Genomic DNA, 22773 nt, shown 5'->3' on the forward strand with positions numbered 1-22773 from the left:
AATGCAGTAATCCACCTTGGATCATGAACAGTTTTCAAGATACCATTGCACATAGTCCTGACTCCATTCATTTTTTCAGTCTTGGCTTCAATAATCTTTGTGGAGATCCATCTCTAGTCATGTCATTCATGCGTTTGGAGCTCTCACTTAGTAAGAAATGAAAGAGCCGCATGCATGCAAAACTCTACTAAATTTGCAGCCTGACCAAAGGGATTTGCTTTTACTTCTAAGCATACAGCCAGGTGTCCAGGAAGAATTATAGAACAAAATGTCTCAGGGAAAATGGACAAGAGTATTCCATGCAGAATTTTAGTCCATGTCCCTTTTCTCTGAACACTAGTGAAACTTGTACCACTACGGGTGCAGAAAGCATTCATGTAAGTTTGTCAGAAGGCATTTTTAAGAAGTTCAAAAGGATCGACTCTTCGGTGGTTATAACACTGCGCAAGCTATCGAAGCACACAACACAGAATTAGCAAAAGGAAAGAAGAGACTCCACATATAGAACAGATATGTGACCCTTGACCATACCAGAGAGGCTTCTACCAAAACCTAGCACAGAGTTCACTCAAATGTGCCACTGTACCTTTTACTTATGTCTATAATCATTTCTTGCTTTTTCTCCTTCAGATAAATATTTAGTAATCTGTCTGTGGTTGTTTTCATAGTGTAGGTGCAAATCCCAACTTTAAAGAACTCCTTTGGCCTAGAGGACTGAATTATTAGACCCAAATGACAACTTCGTCATTATCTATCCTGCTTTTCCAATGGGGCCGATACAGGTGAGCACACCCTTACAAGCTACTCGTCATGAGCTCACATAAAATGGCATGTAATGATGAAACACCACTCAGAATGATTCATTATAGCCATGCCATTCTGGGGATCACCACGTATCTGGGCACAGCTGCTGGACTTCTTCAGAAATCATCATAAACAGCTAACAGATCCTTGGGTCATTTCTCAATTTCAGTGGGCAAAATTATACTCACCTAATGACTCAGCATGAGAGAAGTTTTGAATCTCAAAATAAGGAACAAAGAAATTTAGCTGAGGTCTGGCTCAGCAGAAATATCTAGGCATTGAAAAAGAGCTCTCCTTTGTGAGGAGCATGAATTGATCAAACATTTGTAAATAAGATGGCCAGGTTCCTCCTATATGACTTTCATTTTGTGGAGTCTAAGGAGAGCAGAAAGCAGAATCTTCTTGCCAAGAACATAGCATCCCTACTAATAAAATGCCCTATCTTCTCCCAATCTTAATGAATTCTGTCTGCGAGATAACCTTTAGGAGAAGAATGAAACCTGTTTTTTGGCTCCTAGATTAGCGGTTGTATTTTTTTTAACGAGCTTATGTGATTTTACAATGGTATTTTTAAATCATTATGCTGACTAACAACTGTTCTTGTTTTATGTTTTATAGCCTTTGCAACTCCATAAATTTTATTTTGATAATTCACCCTAAGGCAATTCAAAGCCAGATATATAAACCAAACATATAAAGTAAATATTGTTGTGAGGGCATGCTTTTTGGTAAAGAAGACACGGTTGCATATGGTAAATGATAGCCATATGGGGTGCAGAGAGAAAATGATTGTCCATGATTTTGAAGAGAGGAGTCACGGAAAGGAGTGAGAATAGATGCTGCTTACCGTGAGGTATTGAAAGGGAAAAAAAGTAGCTTTAAAAGTTACTCAGAGTCTATAAACAGCAGGTTTATCGTAAAAACGCAGGCCGTTGTCTCCCCCTTTGTAAACTCCTCTTTAGTGGGAGGCCTTGCTGTTTCTTGAGCTTTCCTTTTACCATGTTCTCTACACTGAAACATGCATTTAGATCTCAGCTCAACTGTTACCTTGCGAGTGGCCCTTTCCTGAGGACCGTATGTAAATAGCAAGAATCCGTCCTACTTTGTGCCCCTTCACCCTGCTTCTTCCTTTATTTCTTCACATTGTACTTACCTGTCAAATAAATATATTACAACATATATATAAGAAATATAAATTTATATGTAATTTATAGATTATATTTCTGTAGTATTGGTCATCTCTTACTGTAGTAAGTTGCATGAGAAGAAAGCACCTTCGATTTCTTTTCTGTTATCTTTTTGGTGCATTAAACTTTGCCTGGCACATAGCAGGTGCTCAAAACATTTTGCTGAATGAATGAAATTATAGACAGATGGCAAGGAAGGGTTCTTAAATAAAATCTTAATGTTTAGAAAATAAATGTACACTTTATAATACATTCACAGTAAGCAAAATCCCTATCTAGTCATTGTTTTGTTGATGGCTTAACATGCAACCTTCAACCATAATAATTCATGTCATGCAAAATAAAGTGTGTATTCTACACTTTTGCATTAGCAAAAATTAGGCTTTATTTTTTAATGGAAAAGAAAGGGGATCAAAACATTAATGTTAAGATAAATACACAGTAGAAACATCTGAGAATTGAATACTGTTAAAAAATGATGTGGTTCTTGGGGCTCCTGGGTGGGTCAATCAGTTGAGCATCCGACTCTTGATCTCAGCTCAGGTCATGATCTCATGGTTTGTGAGTTTGAGCCCCACATCGTGCTTTGTGCTGGCAGCATGGAGCCTGCTTGGGATCCTCTCTCTTCCTCTCTCTCCGCCCCTCCCCTGCTCACTTACTCTCTCTCTCTCTCAAAATAAATAAATAAGCTTTAAAAAAAAAGATGGGCTTCTTTGCCAGAATGTAATTATAATTAACTTATTTTTTGTAAAGAAAATTGTTGTGTGTGGGTGTTTAACAGAAATTTTAGAGAATACTGGAAACTGTATGCACATTTTATTTTTATCATCAGAGGTAATTAATGTTAATTTGATACATACCTCACAGAAGTGTTTTAGATGAGATTTATAAAGAATTAGTATTATATTTTCTGTGTATTTTGAAACATGCTTCTTTTTTTCTATTTAATCATATATCAAAATATCTTCTCATATTGTTAACTGTTACTCTACATGACATTTTGGTAGCTTAATAGCATTTTACTTTATGGATGAAAATTGTTAATTTAGGTAGTCTCCTATTATTGGACATTCACATTATTTATTCCCTTTTCCTGTTAGAAACAAATTGCAAAGAACACCCATACAGTAAACCTTTATACCTACCCATGATTATCTCTTTAGGATGAATTTCTGTAAGTGGAAATTCTAGGGCATAGGGAGTATACCCTTTTCATATACTTTATGCTTACTCCCAAATTATTCTCCAGAGAAATTATAGCACATTATTTTTCCTAGTCAGTGTACAGAGTATAAGTATAGTAATTTTATATGATGGGGAGAAAATGTTGATATTTTGACAGCCAAAATTGAAGTTTATTTTCAAATGAAATTGTTTTTTATTTGAAAAAATGACTTTAATTCATGCTTATGGTAGAAGGTAAGCTCCCTGAGAGCTTACAAGTCATTAGCCGCTTTGTATGAGGCAACATGGTGAGAGGTCTGGGCTAGCTGAATGGTCGGTGAAATTCCATGGAGGTCAGGAGTTTCAATGGTTTGTGAATATAATTATTAAAACAAACAAGCAAACAAAAAAATACTATTGTAAAGTTGTTTGCAATCCTGTTATAGGAACTTATCCTTTATATAAAGCTAACTTTACTCATAGAGGAGCTTGTGTGTATAAATTTTTCAGCAAAATTTGAAGGGGGAGTTGGGGGTCACTGTGAAGCAGCATTTGAGTTGATAAATCAGGAGACAGGAGCCCAGGAGAAGAGGAAGTCATGAAAATCAAGTCCTCAGGACTGTGTTGAAATCTTGGCAAGAAGCTTATATTTCCTGTCTCGTTGAGACAGTGGAGAGATGGCAATGGTTGAGTCAAGTTCATTAAAATCCCAGAGACATTGAGACTCCCACCTGATATCTGGCTTGTATAGTAGTAAACTCTGGATATCATTTTTGAAGACCTTTTAACATGAATATTAAAGTTGTCACAGGAGACAATATTCAAAGTCAGTTCTGTTATAGTTGCCAGGAGATCAAGAATAGTGAGGAGAGTAGAACCTCTTAATTCATGTTTTCTATGGGTCATGATGAGATAGTAAAAGCATATAGTGACTATAAAGACATATCAGCATGAAGAACCTTAAACTTGGGCAGAGTTGCCAGATTTGGCAAATAAAAAGATTGCTTATTTATACCAAAAACTTGTTTGTTTCTCGGAAATTCAGATTTAGCAGTGTCCTATGTTTTATTTGGCGAGCTTAAGCTTGTGTGTCTTATACGGATGAAGTAACCATACAGGAGATGCATGAAATGATAACAATGTGAATTCTGTTTGAAAAACACAGAACATTCTAAACCAAAGTGGTAGATTCAAGGCCTTGCAGATGAAAGTTCTATGAGATTAAGGTCCAGTGTAGCAGTTGTGTTTACTGACTAGTTATCTCGTGAGCCAAGCAAACTTCACATAATTCCCAAATTACATGAAAATGGGATTCATAACAGTCTTCATTGGCCTGTGGCTAGTTCAGTACAGATGTGCAAGACTCTGAGGCCAAGGAACATAACTACTTTAAGTGGAGACCTACAAAACTTTATATTGATCTCTTGAAACATAAAATCGCACACACTCACTGCCATTGGCTCACTGTATCTGCCTGTCTTAAGAACAGGACGGATGAAAACCTCAGAATTTCCCTAATATAACTGATACCAGTACCTAAGAAAATCACCTTCCTGGTTTTGCTCAATGTTTAAATCTCCTGCCTCTCTAATATTGAAGAAAGTTACTGATATTATTTATCATTATTATTTATAATGAGTTATCTCGATAAAGCCAGCAGCCAAAAACAACTTTATCAAAGCATAATCTATTAATCTCTATTTCTATTTTTTAATGTGATATATCCTAGAAATTTAATGCATTCCATTGATTTTGGAATTAAAGAGACACGGGCTTGAGACCCCAGTTTGCCACTTCGTCTACCAATAATCCCACCTTGAGGTATATACTCAAGAATAGTGCAAGTCTATGTTGCCACAGACATGTATGATAATGTTTATGGCAACTATATGGATCTTCTTTGCAATATTGTAAAGTTTAGTAATAGACAAGAAGTAGAAACAATAAAAATGTCACTCAATAAGCACGAATACGTCAAAAAAATAAACTAGAGCTATATGAAACAACATCGTTGAATCTCACAAAGACAATGTCGAATGAAAGAATCCAGGCGCAAAAGAAGATATATTGTATAATTCTATTTATGTAAAGTTAAAGAAAACAGGCAAAAATAAATGATAAGGGTGAGAGATACATGCTTAGACATAAAGGTAAAAAAGAGCAATTTCCATAAAATTTTCCATAAAATCAGCATAATGACTATGAAAAGGATAATGAAAAAGAAGGGGTAGTGATTGGGAAGGGAAATGAGGGCACAGGCAACGTATTCATTCTTGATGTAGGGTACAGGTGTTTGGTTTATGAAAAATCATTGAGCTGTATCTCTTTCCTTTGTATGGCCTGTTTGTGTGTATATTTCACAATAAAGAGTTTTAAAAATCAGAACACAAAGCAAAATTTCAGCCCGTTATGAATGAAATGATAGGCTCTTTTAATTTATGGGAGCATGAATTAATGAAATTTTCTCACATTCTGCTCACGACTGTGATAGTTGCCTTGATTGTCCCTCTAATATGAAAAAAGTGATATGTTCAGTTACAAAAATGGCATCTTTAGCAGGCTGTCTAATTTCTTCTAGATAAAAATAAGAAAATAAGAGGTATCACTCGTGATATTATTAATTACATTCATATTTGATTTCAAAACATCTCTTCAAGATACTGCCCAGGATTCTTTCAGAATAATACAACTGAATATCTTCCATAGAGCTAACATGTAGCAATCGAGGTTTCTAAAGGCACCCCCAACCTAGACTGTTATTCACTCTAATTAGCAATACATAAGCCCATGTTCTGTTGAACAAAATGTATTATATTGTTTCTGACAGCTATTAATTTTAGCAGATAATTTAAACAGAAACTTAAAATTATAAATCCTGTTTCTTCTTTCTGATAAGGTCAGTCAAATAGATGAATAGCCAACCAAAACCAATGAACTGGGTTCAGACCCTAGATTTGTAAGCACTTCAAGGAGCATGTGTACATTTAAGGGCTTTTTTTTTTTCCTCCTCTGAAGTCTTGTGATGAGAAATGTCACCCACAGATTGGCTTAGGCCTTTAGCACAAACTTCGGGGCTGAGATAGGGGTAGAGCCCCACCCAAGCACTTAGACTGAATGGAAGGTGGGAGGCGCCCAAACCAAACCTAGGCTCTTGCCAAAAAAATAAATAAATAAATAAAAAAGAGGGAATAAATGCCAGAGTCAAAAAAACATGCTCACCACAGGGTTTATGAGTCAGCCTTCTCTTTTCTTTGGTATACATCCTTTAGAGAAACAGGCCAGAGGCCTCTTCTACTTCAAATTATTTACATGTAAGTAAATTCGTGAACCAACACCATCCCCTGGTCTACCAGCTCTTTGTGTAGACAGTCCTGAGGCTGAGGTGTTATCATTAGCCCCACTTGTACCGAAGTCCAAGCCGATATGCTTTGACAAAGGAGAACACAATGCATGAGAGGCTATACTGCCAGCTGGGCCAGCTCTACATGAAGAAGGAAGAATAAATCCGGACTCCTTGTTCCCATTTAGCTCAATGTGAACAGACAGCATTTGGTCCCAAGCTGGCCAGATGAGACAACCTGGTTACAGCTGATTTCTACAAATACTTTTTCTTCCATTCGTAGCCTGGCTGTATTGTGTTTGAGAGATATGAATGACAATACAGAGGTCAAAAAGACACTCTAGTTCCAGTACATCAGACAATAAGGACACAAACAAAGCTCCTTTTACCGGCTTCCATTGACGCATGAAGAAACCCATTATTGGGCCATTTGTATGTTTTCTCTAAAATGGCAACCCTTGGCAGTGATGTCTTGGTAATGATATGTTACAATGCCCTGCAAAGAGCTCATACAGGAAAAGGCTGTGGAAGAGCTGTCTCCCTCCTGTTTGGAGAAAGGTCAAGCTCGTGTCGCTCTTGCTGACATGGCATGAGTACTAATCTCTGCACTTCGTAGTCAACCAGAAATGGAGTGGGCACATTAGCTTGTTCAGGGTTCCTGACTGCACTAACGGTAAATTAGCTCAGTACTACACATGCACAAGCAAAAATCCCAGTTTAGACTTTCTTGCCTAAAGTACCGTAATGATAGTCCTAAAGCCTGTCATTACTTCTGAAATTACAGTCAAGTGGCTCTGATTCGGCAGCTTCCAGAGGATAAAGGTTCTTTTGTTGGGGCGGTTTGGCTAGATCATTCTGCACTGTAGCGATGTTGATGAAGACCACCTTAGAAAAACAGAAAGGAGGGCGGATAAGGAGAAACAAATTGGATCGGAAATGTTTTCAGAGCTTGTAAGCTGTTTGGAAATTTATAGTTACTGACTCTTAACGTGAGAATAACTACAGGCATATCTTAACTTAGGTTCACCTGCGTATGATCACTTTCTTTTTGATTTGAACCTGAGAATTCTTATAAAAATGATGTATAGTTCTGGTGAACTGAAGATGCCAAGATTTTATTCATTAGACAGGACAGCTTTAGGCAAATAAGTATCAATCTACCCTATTTAAAATATGCTCTCAGGTTTTGTTTCTTTTTCTTCTTTTATTACAAATAGTGTTCATGTAAGATATTTATATGTATTTTTCAGGCTTCAGATTTTTGTTTGTTTGTTTTTTCTTTTTTACTACTTTGTAACAGAAAATAGCCAGCATTTTCTCTTTCTCACATTTTGGTCCTCATTTTTGTTGTTCATTTTGCCGCTCTAAAGAAATCACAAGCAGTGATATGGTTAATCCATTCTTGCAGTTTTAAAGCTATTTTATTCCTGGGAATATTTAGCGTTTTATTTTTTTCTTTCATATTTTGGGAGAAAATTATAAATACAGCAGTGTAACAGTATTCTATTTCCTATTTGCTTTTCTCTTACTATATTCATTTGTGTCCAAAACTTATTATTGATTTTATATTGTGTAACTTTGGAGATCTGTGTCGTCATGATTGTCCTTCATAACATATTCTAATGCTCCACAACGGTCTGGAAGAAAAATTTTGCAATCCTCATGATTATTATATCTGTATCACATAATGTCAAATCCTTATATCAAAGTTTGGTCTAACAGTCATAAATAAAAGTAAGCATTAAATGGAAAATGGAGTGTGAAAGGATCAAAAGAAACAGAGGAGAGGAGGCTGGGATTGGGTCCAGGGTGAAAAATGACAAGGGAGAAAAGATGGTCCCTGATTTACGATGGTTTGGCTTTGGATTTGTTGAGTTTTTGGTGGTGCAAAAACAAGAATCTTGCCGTAGAAACTGGACTGCAAATTTTGCGTTTGGGATTTTTTTCCTGGGCTGGTGATACATGGCACAACACTTTGGTGGTCTTGGGCAGAGACAGCCAGCTGCTGCTCCCAGCCAGTCACACACTCGTGAGGGTAAACAGCCGATACACTTATGACCATTCTGTGCCCATGCAGCCCTTGTGTTTTTCACTGTTAGTACCGCATTCAATAAGTTACAGGGAATATTCAACACTTTCTTGTAAAATGCGCTTGCATCAGATGATTTTGCCTAACTGCAGACGAAGGTAGGTGCCCAGAGCACATTTAAGGTGGGCTAGGTTAAGCTATGATGTTGGGCAGGCTAGGTGTATTAAATGCATTTTTGTCTTAGGATATCTTCAACTTAGAATGGGTTTATTGGGACACAACCCCATCCTGAGGTAAGAAACATCTGTATTCACTTACAGTTCATAAACTCCTGAGTGAGGTGTGGAAAAGGAGTAATTTAGTTCTTAGCTGTTGTTACTGAGTCCTAAGACCTAAATAATTTAGGTACTTTTCAATGATTAATGTAGCCTTGTAAGAGAAACAATTAAACACAAGAAAAATGTTCCAGTAAAGAATGAGAGCGAGATTGAGAGAGAGAGAGAGAGAGAGAAAAGAACACATTCAATCCACTGTTTTTCTTGACATTTTTTTGGTGCCTACTTGGTTTTATAGTGGTTGATAGTGACCAGCTTTTTCCTATCTGACAAACACTAAAAAGAAACCTTTATAAAGCTTTAAGCCATTTCAGGAATTTGTGCTCTATTACATTCAATCTGGGAGGTACTTCAAGGAAGCTATGAGTATTTTGCTTTTTGCCCTCTGTCTTTAGGAGCAGTGTAATAAAATGGCTATAATAATAGGGAAAGGAAATGGGGAAGAAATCATGTGACCAAATGACTTATGGAGAAACATGTTTCCCTGGTGTTCCTATTCATTTATCTCTACTGTATAATGCATTTTTCTTGTTTTACTGGGTAATTAAACCTTCAACACTCCCAAGTTTGCGAGGAATCTGAATCCCATTATGGGGAGATGCCTGAGTTTGATTCGCTTGTATTATTATCAGGAGTTGGCCTCCTTCAAAGGGAATGCGTTTGATAATGTTTGGAGAGGTCTCTAAGGAGAGTCCCCACTCTGGGCAAGTTAAGCACTGTCACATGTCTTGGCAAGGTTTACTGAACTTTAGGTTAATTCCTACAGCTGTTTCTCCCCCTCTCACCTAAATTTTGTTTTAAACTTATTGCCTTGTCTGCTTCTTAATAGAGCAGGATCATTTTTCAGAGGTAGAGCCATTCTCTTCTTTCAAGTTACATTTTTATGAAAAGGAAAAAAGAAGAATCCACATCAAAGCCCTTATGGGAGAGACCACAGGTTTTCTGCATGTGTCTTCTCTAGTATAACAGTAGTCTGATACCAATCCTAAAAGATGAATTACTTAAAAGTTACACTTTCCATTCTGACCCCTTGGATTTAAAGCCAACTGTTGTGTCATGTGTCTTTAATCTGAAATCCACAGCGAGGACCAGAATTTACATTCATTTGTTTTCTGATCTAGAGAAGAAGGGAAGGGGAAGTTACACACTTCGGTTCTGAATGTTGCTTCTCCTTTGGATACTTCGGTCATGCATCTTTATTCAACTTTTTAAAAAAATCATAAATAAGCAAATGTAAGTGGTTCTAATTTTTTTTTTTTCAGAAAAATTACCTACAGAGTCAGCTATATGTCTTACCTACCTTAGACTTTATTTGGAAACTAAGAGACTAGGCAATTTCACAATGTGCCAGTTTGGGGCAAGAGCTTTGTAATATGCAGATGCTCCCAGAAATAGAAGATGAAGTTTGCAAGACCAAATACTATTTTTGCCTCTTTAAAGAAAAATCAGGAGATTCTAAAAAGGAGATATTCTAAGACTTCAACAACTAAAGGAAATAATGGATTAACAAGTAAAGGAAGATTTTTGAATCCTGAAGTAAGTTGGGTTTTTTTGAAACATTTATTGAATTACCTGAGCTTTCAAAAATATACTAGGCTTGCACAAAGCCAAATAGTTGGATGAAAAGAAACAATGAGGCACTGTCATAGGATTGTAGAGCTATATATGGAATTTTTATTAGTGTTTAATGATGTTATAATAAAAGGACTAAATGAGAAGTAAAATTCATATTGCTTAGATTTTTTAGTGAAAATTTTCTGTACAGCATTTTAATTTTTAATAAATGTTTCTTTGGGAAAAACCAATTAGAACAATTGGTTTATTGGTTTATTAAGGAAACCTAGAACTGTTATTTAATAGAAAAAAAAATCACTTGACAATTTGGAATACCTGGATTGTGGTGGCGGTATTTCCAAGAATTATGATTATGGATCAGACACTGAATTTCTGTGAGTCTCAATGTTCTTATCTGTAATATATCAGTTTAGGCTCTAGTCTGTAATTTTATAAATATATATTTTCTGAATGTATATTTTCAATGAATACCTCATTAATACTGTTATTATAATCCTGATTCCAGTTTTTCTCCCTTAAATCGTGGGCCTAAACTGTATGTTTTAACACAAGGAATGATTTTATCCCCCTCCCCTCCAAAAAAAAAAAAAAAAAAAACAAAGGAAAAAGAAAAGAAAAAGAAGAAAGAAAAGAAAAGAAAAAGAAAAAAAGGAACTCTCTTCAAGTGTACTAAAAGCTCAGAAGCCAGATGTGGTTTGTGTAGGTATTCATTATGAATTTGCTGCAAATTATAATTATAGAGACAGCCAAACCCAAAGGCACACTTTAAAACAGAGTAATAGGGTCATAGATTTAAGTGATTCTGAAAGAAAAAGACTTCTTAAGAAATATTTAAATGTCTTCATTATTTTAGCTTGGTAAGATGGTGACACGGATTAGGAGGAGTTCTCCTTATCCTTTTACCTTGACAAAAACTTCTGTCCCATTTCGTGGAGTCTTAGGTCAGTGTGTGAGGTTCACTTTGTTCCCTGGGGGGCATGACACATCAGAAGTTACAACAGCACGCTAATTTAAAATGAGCTGGGATCAGATCTTGGTTTGGCCATTTGCTAAATATTTCACCTTGGAAAATTTAAACTTTCTGAGTCTCTTTTCCCTCATTCAGTTATGAATTTGGACAATAACACCTACTTGGTAGGATTGTCGTTAGCATTGGAGATAATCTTTACGTGACACAAATTATATATCCAATAAGCCAGAGATGTTAGTAATATTATTAGTTGGAGAGCTCACTCTGTGTGTCCTTTCAGGGATAATTGGAAAGCCCTGGAGATTGTTGATCAGGGTTGCATGAATCGGGAGCTCAAAGACAAGAGGCACTATTTGTATGGGGGATGGCTGAGGAGCAGACCCCAGCAGCAGGCTTTGGGGAGAGCTTAAACCGTGAAAGGTGGAGAGATGCATAAAGTGCAAATAACTGAGTTATTGTAATGACTCCACTGTTTTATTGATAGCTGGCTCCAGGAGGCTGGCTTCGTTGTTGGAGTGGGAAATTGCTTTATGTCCTTCATATCCAGATGGTACAGTGAGACGGAAAAATACACATTTTAACATAGTAACTTTTATTTTTCTAATATTACAAACATCGTGTGCGTGTACAGTGGATGTTTATATTTTCTTTCCTTCCAGGATCCTTCCCACTTCTTCTGCAAGATGCCTTTGAATATCTTTTAGAAAATAAATTGCCCTCCTTCCTGACTTCAGCTAACTGGCTTGCATGAGACTGATACCACACTCAGCTGCTGGAGATGACCTCGAATGGTTTAAGCCAATCAGCATTAAATTACATCTTTTAAGGGGGAATGGGTTTGGGCTGGGAGCTTGAAAACCTGTGAGTCTTGTTGGAGTCTCAAGACTTTTGCTTGGAATTCTGGGGCTTGGATGCCATTTTCCCTTTTGGACTTGAAGGAAGAGGTCTAGAACCTTGAGAGTTGCCAGAGCCACCTTGGGATTACCAGGAAAGAAGATGCCCAAGGAAAGAATTAACAGCACAAAAGCAGGACATAGAAAGGAAAAGGTAAAATAGATACATTACTTTTAATGTGAGTTAGCTAATTATTCAAGCACATTGACAAATGTTAATCTTGTTCACTATATTACTTCATATAAGCTAGTTTTGGTTAGATTTTCTGAAACTTTGTAAGATGCTCATAGGATACCTGTTAATAATTGAAAATTTAGAAATAAAGAGAAAAACATACATTCTATTTATAATTCTAAAGTCTACAAGCATCATATTATTCATGTAATATATACATGTAGTCTATTTCATTTTAATAGTTTCATAGTAGTCTATTGTATGGATATACCATAACTTAACCAATTTCCTACCTTAGACAATCAAATTATAACTCTTTTCATTACTGTAAACAGTGTTGTAATGAGCCTTGTAGTGAAGGCTTAAGAAATGTTTTTAAATATTTTCAATAGGAAAGATTCATTAAATTGACTTCTCAGATCCATGTGCTTTACCTGTTTTTAAGCTACTGGTAATTTATGTGCCTTCCAGATGATACATACTAATTTATACTTGTAATAATGATTGTAAATTCTTGCAGTCAAAAAACATCAATGTTACTATTAGAAATTTGTTAGTATGGTAGATACAAAACGCTAGCTGTAAGATGCGTCCCATACATAAATGTGTAGATATGGGGTAGAGTTTTTGCAGGGTGCATCAAGATTTTTGTTCTCTTAAAAGCTGTGGGAAGTTTGAATTACGGGCATATTTACATGGAGCTGCAGGATTAACTAGACTGGTGATCCATTTTAGTTGAACAGATGTTTTATGTATTCTTACTGATTTATTGTTTATATTAACTATTTTTTCTTGCAAATTTTAATTTAAATTTTAATTAGTTAAAATGCGGTACAATATTGATGGCAATCGAATTCAGTGATTCATCACTCACATACAACACCCAGTGCTCTTTAGTACCCATCACCCATCCAGCCCATACCCCACCCACCTCCCCTCACCAACCCTCAGTTTTTTCTCTGTCTTTAAGGGTCTCTCATAGTTTCTCTCTCTCTCCTTCTCCAGCTCCCATCGCATTTGTCCATTTGTTTTGTTTCTTAAATTCCACATAGGAGTGAAATCATATGGTATTTGTCTGTCGCTGACTGAATTAATTTCACTTAGCATAATAGAGTCTAGCTCCATCCATGGCGTTGCAAATGGTAAGATTCCATTCTTTTTGATGGCCGAGTAATATTCCATTACATATACCACGTCATCTTTATCTCATCAGTCATCATTCAACGGACATTTGGGCTCTCTCCAGAGCTGGCAATTGTTAATAGTGCTCTTATCAACATTGGGCTGCATGTACCTCTTCGAATCTGTATCTTTGTATCCTTTGGGCAAATACCTAGTAGTGCAATTATTGGATCATATGGTATTTCTATTTTTAAGTTGTGAGGCAACTCCACACTCTTTTCCAGAGTGGCTGCACCAGTTTGCATTCCCACCAACAGTGCAAAAATGTTCCCCTTTCTCCACATCCTCACCAACACCTGTTGCTTCTTGTGTTGTTAATTTTAGCGATTCTGACAGGTGAGAGCGGTATCTCATCATGGCTTTGATTTGTATGATGGCTTTGATGTGATTTCCCTGATGAGTGACGTTGAGTATCTTTTCATGTGTCTGTTAGCCATCTGGATGTCTTCTTTGGAAAAGTGTCTAGTCACGTCTTCTGCTCATTTCTTCACTGGATGATTTGTTTTTTGGGTGCCGAGTTTGCAAAGTTTTGTTTTGTTTTATAGATTTTGGATACTAATCCTTTATCAAGTATGTCATTTGTAAGTATCTTCTCCCACTCTGTAGGTTGCCTTTTAGTTTTGTTGATTTACATGAACTATTTTTAAAGGTAGAACACTTCAAAGTCAGGGAGAGAGTGTAACAGAAATGAAACAAAAAGTTATTCTATACAGTAGCAGCTGGGGGTTTATAACCGAATATGATATGGCTTACCTTGGGAGAATAAAAGATGTACGGAAGCTTTTAGCGATGGATGGTTCTGTGTAACTTTTTTTTCCAGTATCTTTGTTCCTGTTCAAATAAAGGTGCTCTTTAAAGGTCCTTTGCAAAAAGCTGATGTAGTTACTTGAAATGTTGCATTTTCTAAGACCACAACAGACATGATTTTAAAGATTCTGAGCCAAAGAATGGAAAGAAATATGGTGGAAAATAGTGAACAACAGAAAAGGAAGATTCAGAGTAGCATTGAATGATACGACCCAATTGTGCCTCGAAGTCACTGTGTTCGGCTGAAGAAAGTGTGCAGGTCCTTGTTTTCAAGCCACCAAACTTCCCTGTCTCGAAGGCTGAGTGATTGGGGTCACCACAATGTAACACTTCAAAATGCTCATCTCGTTTGGTTGAAATATCCTCTGAGAAACTCACTAATTCTTTTGGGTCAGGGTTAAAGTACATATGACAGCACTGTTACTGACCAGAGAATTATCAGACCCCAAAAGATGTAATTGCTAGCAATGTGAGGGGCTGCAGGAGATAGAGATGATTTTTTTTTTAAATCCCATTTCAAAAATGGCTATACCTTTCTCACCTTGACAGGGAAAGTAGATCTTCTTGAAATGCTTCAACTGGCTGCTTTGTCTGGGTGACTATGAACACCTGAAGACAAAAACCTTCCCGATCCCTATAGCTGTTTCCGTTAACTCCTTGAAAACCAAATAATGTGTGCGCTCAGCTGCTGAACTGTTTTAATGAGGTGCCACTGATTTTAATGGGGCAAAAAGATGGATGATTTACACCAGATGTCCATAAGGGCCATTCGGGGATTGCTTTGCTGGACACATAGTACATCATGTTGCTCGTTGAATTCTTAAGGGGTTAACTTGACCTTTCCCTTTAACACAGCACTAAAAATAATGTAATTTCCATTCTCGGTGTCTCTTTTATTTATATAGAAAAGCTTCATGACAAACCCATCAGGCCTCTGAGAGCAAGTTTCTCATTTATGTCTTTGCCATCCATAAACCCCAGTGGGTGATTTTGAAAGTGAGAATAGACACTGGTGGATGCTTCACTCATGAGCATGAACCGGGCTTTTATTATCAACACTTCAGGCATTGAATCATTCCAGGATGAAAGGTATTATTTTCTGAAGATTGCTGGTCAGTGTTGTATGCCTCATCTGTGAAAAAGTATTTCAGCTCAGATAATCAATACTCTTGCTCCTTGAAGTATGAAAATAAAATTTAAAACAAAGAGAGTGAAACATAAATCTTCTTTGAAACATAACATCACAAGCATTATGTAACATTATTGTTCCTTATTTTCCAGATTTTGGTGGTAATATATGCTGCACCATTTAAGTTATCAAATAGTAAGATATCGTAGAATTTATAAAATGGAAACTCGACTGACATTTATCAGGATTCTTCAGAACATTTTCTGCTTAAAAACGGGGAACCAAAGTTCTGAGTGTTAACGTTTTGCCTCTTGCTTGGGCCCAACAACTAGATTTGCATTCTACCCTTGGTCCTGATGCATTGCTTCAACTCCTCATAAAAATAAAAGAACTTATTTATTTGCCGGTTATCCTGGCCTTTGCATCAAGAAAAGATTCATCTTTGGCTGTCTATTTCCTTTGAAAATCAGATAGTAGAATGGATTGAAAAAGAAATCCAGAAACTCAAATGCTTATAACAATCATCCAACTGTGCAGGCACATTGTAGGAGATGTAAAGGTTGACCAAATAATAATCCGTCACTTCTATTTTTGTTTCTTCTGTGTTTTTAGGGTTTACCTATCATTTTGGACTCTGGATGAGGAATTTCTTATCGCCTTCAAAGTAGTATAGCAATGTCCACATAGCCAAAAACAAACAAAAAACCCATGTTTATCTTGTTGCAATTTTGTCTATTAAGATTTTTTTTAGGTCTATGTATTCGATATTTTTTTTAATACGGAACAATTTATAATGAGATGGTTTCCTTAAAAATCTTGTACAAGCAAAATAAAATAAAAAAATACCCCGCTGAGGACCAGATATCCCTCCCCTTTTGTTTCTCTGATATTATAGATTGTAGGTTTTTGTTTGAGGGCTAATAGATTTCTCTTTTTAGTCTCAATGTAGTATTTACTTCTAATGGGAGTTTGCTAGTTAATTAAGCACAATGAACTACTTCACTTTTTAAGAAAAAATTTTAATGTTTATTTTTGAGCAAGAGAGAGAGAGAGAGAGAGAAAGCGCTAGCAGAGGAAGAGCAGAGAGAGAGGAGACACAGAATCTGAGGTGGGCTCCAGGCTCTGAACTTTCAGCACAGAGCCCCATGTGGGACTCAGACTCATGAACCGTGAGATCATGACCTGAGCCGAAGTTGGATGCTTAACTGACTAAGCCACCCAGGTGCCCCAGAACTCCTTTCGCTTTTGCTCAATGTATTACTTCACTGTTGAAGTACAAAAAGTTTTCATTATGTTAGCAATCTCATTTCACCAATTACTTGTTTGTATTCAGATGAAAAGAATGTGAACTTTGTTACCAATTATATTTAGTGGCCTTACTGTAGTTTTCCTATCTTTGGTATCACCTATATCTATGTGACCATATAATGCTGTGTTAATGCAAGCTAAAGTTTTGCAAAATTTTGCTTTATAGGCCTAAACCTACCTCCATTTCTTGTAAAATTTTGATCAGATTGTAAGTATACAGTAACATTAAGGACAAAAGTGACCCCGAATGTCCAGCTGACCTTATATATTCACTCATCCAGAGGTAGGGACCCCTTGAAACTGGACTGGCCTTGTTAGGCTGTAATTTTTGTTTTCAGTAGAATACAATAGAACTAATAGCATGCCTGTTCTGAGTCTAAGCCTCTAGAAGTCTTATATATACGTGTGTGTGTGTATATATATATATATATATGTATGTATATATATACACGTATACATGTATATATATGCACGTATATATATACACATATACACACATGTATATGTGTACATATGTACGCATATACATATATATACATAAATATGTATACATATACACAAATATCTGTTCTCTCTTTCACTCCTCTGCCTATACCAAGAGAGTACACCTGGAATAACCTGCTGGATGATGAGATCCACATGGCTCAGTCACCGACATTGTCCCATCAGCCATGTTAGTGAGGCAAACCTAGACCAGAAGAACTACCCAGGTGAATCCAGCATAATGGGTTAGAGCCCCAAGCCAGTGGGTTAGAAACACACAATATCATAATCCAAGCACAGTGCTTCTTAAAGCTTATTTATCATGTGTTTTGCTATATTGCAATAGCTTTAGATTCAAATAGATTTGGGTTTAAATAAACTTAGATTCATATGGCTTCCAAAGAAAAGACTGGACATAATTATACTCAACATTGAACTACCTATATGGTATATGGAGCTTTGGACCCACCTGAACCTGTTGGCTTTTGCTGTACTGTGCTCTCTTCTGGGTTTATAATTTATCTGCCAAGTACACACTTTTAAATGACCGTGTATCGTTTTCTCTTCTCTAGAGTCCGTTATTAGTGTCCACAAAGGGTTAGTAAAGACAAAGAAGGAAGAATTTCCTTGCAAGCCCTTCTTATTCTTCGAGTAGTAATTCCCAATATTTTATAATTAAAACAGATTGTTTTCTGCTTTTGGTTTTGCTGTGTTATTTTTATCCATACACAGCTGTGTGGTATCCTTTTTATAAAATTACATGAACTAATATCTGGAAACATTGAGAGCACTGGACAGTTTTTGATATTGAGTAAGAAACTCTCGGTTGTCACAAACTTCTATGGGAGTGTTACAGGGGCAAACCGCAAAAATTCCAGTTTATTAAGCAAAAACTGAATTATAACAATCCTCATAATGTTAATTTATCCCCAAAAGATTTCCCTGACTAGCTGGATAAGGAATATCTAACTGCTTTGCACTTCTATAATAGGTCTTTGCTCCCATTTGTTTTGGAATGTGTTGTGAATAAGAAGGAGTTTTAAATTATAAGCAGTCAAGAAACAAATGTCTTTTCCTATCTCTTTTGCTATCTAACATTCTCATGTACCATTTCTCTTCCAAATTTTCTTATGTTAAAGATAAAAGCTTCAGGAGCAATGACATCATTTCTGTGCAATCAAAAAATGTATTTATTCCCTCCTTAAAAGAATAGCAAACAAAATCTTATAATTGACTCTACCATACCTCAAGTCTAAGAATATTAGTCTTATCTCTTTGAATCTTTTCACAATCTTAATATTATATATCTCATGATTGAACTATGTTTAACAAGCAATGTATTATCTTTAATAATGAAGGAAAAAGGAAATGGCTTAAGTAATTGCACACATGAATAGCGAGAAAATAAATTTGTGTAGAGGCCACAGTCCTTGTTTTTAGATTTGTTGATAAGGACTTAAGTAGTATTGATAACTTTCTTCCACTTTTCATGCTTTCTTTGCTTTCAGCCAATACCTCATTTAATTGGTACTTTTTATCCAGTTGGGTGTCCACCATCTTTGTTCCCGAAGAACTATAGCTTTTGATGGCATTGCTTCTTTGTGACGCTAATACAACTTTCTGTGATGAGAAAAGTGTTCTACATCTGCACTTTCCAGTATGGTGGCTATTGGCCACATGTAGCTATTGAATGTTTGAAATAAGACTAATGAGGTGGAGAAACCGAATTTTATTTGTTAATTAAATCTTAAATAGACACTTTTTAGACAATATAGCTTCAGTAGTCTTTCATTTACTTTAACCCACATCTAGAAATACCTGAAGGCACTCCAGAAGATCACTTGGCTTCTATTTCTGTTTAATACTGGTTTGAGAGTCTTCTAGGTCCTCTTAGATGATATAATTAGTTTGTTGTAAGGTGTATGATACATGATAAATCTACTCCAATATTTTTATCTCCCTAATACTTAGGATTTTATCTTCTATTTTAAGTCGAGAGACTTAGGGCATTTCATCCTAATTTGCAGTGAATCTGTCTTATAATTTAGCTACACTGACTAGGTAATCAATTAATATCTACTTCCAGTTACTCAAATAAGCAAATTTATTTCATAAAGTAATATCAGTTCAAAATCTGTTTCCTCCTCCTATTACGGTCTGAATCTATTTCCACATATACTCTCAAACATCAGATATCTCCAAATATCAAATGTCTCAAAATAAAGTAGCAAAGGTCCAAAATTGACTTGGGGTACAGCCTTTTTTTGAGTTTTATTTTCTGTGAGAACTGCTGGATTGCAAATTTTTGTTTGGAAGATGGTAAAGGAGGGATGCATGTGTGTGGTGGCTGGGGCAGTAGGGCATGTAGAAAAACAGATTTCCTCTTAAGAGATCACCACTTCAGAAAAAGCAAGTAATGAGTCTCCAAGGAATACTGGACTTTAACTGTGTTTAACTTGCATTCCAACCCATGTTTCTCTCCATTTCCTTGAAATGCTCTTGTCTGAATCCCATTCTGTTACCAATTTCATTAGTAGTCAAGATTTTTATTTTTTGCAAGAAACAAAAACTGGTCCTGATAAACTTAGACAGGAAGAAACTTTACAGATATCAGAATCAACTGAATGGCTGGAGGAATAGTCAAGGTTAAGGTACAGTCAGGATCCCATGACCAGTTGCTAGTGTCAACATCATTGGGCATTTCCTGCCAAAGCTGCTGCTTCTGTACCCCTGGGCACTCATGGCCATGTCATTGAACTCTCTCTCTTTTTTGTAATGAACATTTTATTTAGAATGGTTTTATTGATGAAGGGATACAAACGTTCGATCCTTAATTGTTTCTATATTTTTGTTTTTGTTTTTTGATATACGAAAGTTCTGTTATTCCAATACCATTTCTTGTAAAGACTTTCCTTTTTCCATCAAACTGTCCTTGCTTCTCTATCAAACAAAGATTGGATGAATGTATTTGCGTGGACCCACATCTAGTCTCTCTATTCTGTTCCATTGATCTATGTGTCTACTTTTGTTCAAGAGTACCACACTCTCTTGAGTACAACAGCTTAGAGCAAACTTTGAAGTTTTGGAATGTCAGTCTTCCAAATTTGTCCTCCTTCCTCAGTGTTATGTTGTCTATTCTTGGTCTTTTACCTTTCTGTATAAACTTTAGAATTTGCTTGTTGTGTCTGCCAGGTAGCTTGCTGTGATTTTGATTGGGATTGTGTTAAATATAGGGGTCAAGTGGAGAAGATGAATATCTTGTTAGAGTCTTCTAATGTAAACTTGGAATATCTCCCCATTTATTTAGATTTTTAAAATTTCTTTAGTGGTTTGTAGTATTCTGGATGCAGACCTGTATATATTTTTAGACTTGTATCTGTGTACTTTAATTTCTGGTACTATTGTGAATGGTAGTTGGCTTTTAATTTCAAAATTGAGTTGTTTATTGCTAGTATATAGGAAAGTAATTAACTTTTGCATATTGTACAAGTCCACTGTAGTTATTATTCTTGTTCCTCTAGTTCAGGTGCTTCTTCTTACTGGCCCCCAACTTCTTTTGAGATTTTTCCTTTGTCTTGGTTTTCAGTAATTAGAATATTACATACCTCTATGTGTGTGTGTTTGTGTGTGTGTGTGTGTGTGTGTGTGTGTTTTGTATATATCCTGCTTTGTGTTCTCTGACCTTTCTGGATCTGTGCTTTTGTGTCTATGATTTGTTTTGGAAAGTCCTTAGCCACTATTACTTAAAATACTTTTGCTTATTATCTTTTTTATTTCTTTCTTGTGCCCCAATTATGCAAATGCCACACTTTTTGAAGTTGTCTCACAAATCTTACATGTCCGTTCTCCTCCCTGATGGCTGCTGTTCTCTTTTTCTCTTTGAATTTTAGTTTGGAAAATGTCTATCAATCTCTCTTCATGCTCTCTGATTCTTTCCTCAGCTCTGTCATGTCTACTGAAGAACACATTGAAGGCTTTCTTTGCTACATCTTTTTATTTCGAATTTTTTTTTTTATTTCTTAGTGTTTCCATATCCCTGCTTATATTGCTTATCTCTTTTTTCATGTTGTCTACATTTTCCATTAGAGCACTGCACATATTAAATGGGTATTAAGGAGGGCACCTGTTGGGATGAGCACTGGGTGTTGTATGGAAACCAATTTGACAATAAATTTCATATTAAAAAAAACAAAAAATGTGATTGCAATTATCAGAGTCATATTGGAGTCCGACTCTAATACTTTTTCCTCTTCGGACTGTTTTCTCTTGTCTTTTGACATACCTTTTCATTTTTTGTGGGAAGTCTGACATGTTGAGTCAGGAGTCAGGAACTGGAATAAGCCTTTAGTGTAGGATTTATGTTAATCTGACTAGGACGTGGGTCATGTTAATGTTTTTTGTGGGGTCAAAGGCTTCAGATTCCTTTTCTGTCCTTCTTTGTGTCTTTCCATGTGACTTAGGGCTTCCCTAAGTTCTCCTCCTCAGAGAGAGTATGTGTCTGGCAGCTTTTTGAGTTGTAATCTGTTGTTTTATCTCTGTGGTTGTGAATTGTGGGGGAGAGGGAATATTCTATATTCTGCAAGTTATCTTTCAATCAGTTAGTGGGCCTGTGTCCCAAGGCCATGGCCCTCACAAGTATTTCTCCACTAGGATAGCTTTTATCCTCTGCCCCCTGTTCTCTTCCCTGGCTGTATCAGTGGGTGATATGGGAAGGCTAGAGTGGGAAGAATTCCCTTCCTCCATCCAAAAAAAGGCACCAGCAAAGTCTTTTCTTCTGGAAAGTGGGTTTTTGTTATGGGGAAGGCTTCTGGAGAATGCTCTGGATGTATTCCTCACTGATCTCTCTTCTCTTCTCCTTGCCAAAGCCAAGAGGGAATCTTTCTCAGAACTCTACCATGAGAACCTGATAGGGTTTCTGGCGGCAAAGCAAACAAAAGTGTGGGAGCTTCCCTAAAACTGTGGCTCCTACAAGTTTCTCACTTTCATAGTAGCCTCAGACCCAGTCTCTGGCAATTGGCCGAAATTGTCATTTAAGTTCCTAGCAGTTTATGGCACAACAGACCTCAGCTGTGATGATTTGGATGTGCCTTCAGATTTTGGTGTGGCTGTTGGCCACAAGACCTTAGTTCTCTGGTGGGTCTGAGAAATACCCCTGATTTTCACTTGTCCAGCTTTTTCTTGTCGTAAGGACAGAATGAAGACCCCCAAGCTTTTTTCCATGGCAGAATTGAAACCACAAGTTCCTGATGGAACTCTTGGATCCACTGAAATAATTTCTAATGTTTTTGGCTGATCTGTCACTTTCTCAATATTCATAGTTCTCCCTTTTAGCAGGCTTCTCTGACAGCAGAGAACTAAGCTGTGCCTCTCACATGCAAGATCTCTTGGAAAG

The 22773-nt window shown here is 36.5% G+C and overlaps 1 long non-coding RNA gene across 1 annotated transcript in view; it reads left to right on the forward strand.

The window, feature by feature from the left end:
• The first annotated feature begins 9723 nt into the window (after positions 1-9723).
• LOC113601769 (uncharacterized) overlaps positions 9724-22773 on the forward strand; it is a 92334-nt gene continuing 79284 nt past the window's right edge. Inside the window, exons 1-2 of the long non-coding RNA XR_008299241.1 lie at positions 9724-10395; positions 12064-12451. This is a non-coding gene — a long non-coding RNA (uncharacterized LOC113601769). The remainder of the gene's footprint in view (positions 10396-12063; positions 12452-22773) is intronic.

The sequence above is a fragment of the Acinonyx jubatus genome, chromosome B3 (assembly GCF_027475565.1).
Source record: "Acinonyx jubatus isolate Ajub_Pintada_27869175 chromosome B3, VMU_Ajub_asm_v1.0, whole genome shotgun sequence".
NCBI classification, from domain to species: domain Eukaryota; kingdom Metazoa; phylum Chordata; class Mammalia; order Carnivora; family Felidae; genus Acinonyx; species Acinonyx jubatus.